This window comes from Salvelinus sp. IW2-2015, unplaced genomic scaffold (genome assembly GCF_002910315.2).
Source record: "Salvelinus sp. IW2-2015 unplaced genomic scaffold, ASM291031v2 Un_scaffold1010, whole genome shotgun sequence".
NCBI classification, from domain to species: domain Eukaryota; kingdom Metazoa; phylum Chordata; class Actinopteri; order Salmoniformes; family Salmonidae; genus Salvelinus; species Salvelinus sp. IW2-2015.
The window spans coordinates 247526-248718 of NW_019942685.1; the positions used below are offsets into that span (position 1 = coordinate 247526).

The 1193-nt window shown below is 44.4% G+C and overlaps 1 pseudogene; it reads left to right on the forward strand.

The window, feature by feature from the left end:
• Positions 1 to 1193, forward strand: part of LOC139024105 (MKRN2 opposite strand protein-like) — a 3897-nt pseudogene continuing 2704 nt past the window's right edge.

Sequence of the window (1193 nt, forward strand, 5' to 3'; positions counted from 1 at the left end):
ATGACTACAATGGGCCTGAGGATCTCATCACGGTATCGCTGTGCATTCAAATTTACATTGATAAAAATGCAATTGTGTTTCATTGTCCATAGCTTATGCACTGCCATTCCCAATAACACTAGCCCCCCCCCCCCCCCCCCCCCCACGACACTCATGGTGTCCATGGGGCGCTCTATTCACAACGTTGACATCAGTAACCCGCTCGCCCACATGATGCCATACACTCCATCTGCCTGGTACAGTTGAAACTGGGATTCTTCAATGAAGAGCACACTACTCCAGCGTGCCAGTGGCAATCGAACATGAGCATTTACCCACTGTAGTCAGATCAAGACCCTGGTGAGGATGACGAGCACGCAGATACATAGCCCATCTGTACATAGCTCATCTGTAAATAGCCCATCCAACTACCTACTTCATCCCCATATTTGTTTTAGTTTTTCTGCTCTTTTGGACACCATTATTTCTACTTGCACATCATCATCTGCACATTTATCACTCCAGTGTTTAATTGCTAAATTGTAATTACTTCGCCACTATAGCCTATTTATTGCCTTACCTCCTTGCACACACTGTATACAGATTTTTCTATTGTGTTATTGACTGTACGTCTGTTTATCCCATGTGTATCTCTGTGTTGTTGTTTTTGCTTTGCTTTATCTTGGCCAGGTCGTAGTTGTAAATGAGAACTTGTTCTCAACTGGCCTACCTGGTTAAATAAAGGTGAAATAACAATAAAATAAAGAAGAGCTTCCCTGAGACAGTTTCTGACAGTTTGTGCAGAAATTCTACGGTTGTGCAAACCCACAGTTTCATCAGCTGTCCGGGTGGCTAGTCTCAGACGATCACGCAAGTGAAGAAATTGGATGTGGAGGTCCTGGGCCGGCGTGGTATGGTTACACGTGGTCTGTGGTTGTGATGCCTGTTGAACGTACTGCCAAATTCTCTAAAACAACGTCAGAGGTGGCTTATGGTAGGGAAATTAACATTCAGTTCTATGGCAACAGCTCTGGTTGACATTCCTGCAGTCAGCATGTCAATTGCACGCTTGAGACATCTGTGGCATTGTGTCGTTTGACAAAACTGCACATTTTAGAGTGGCCTTTTATTGTCCCCAGCACAAGGTGCACCTGTGTAATGATCATTCTGTTTAATCATCTTCTTGATATGCCACACCTGTCAGGTGGATGGAT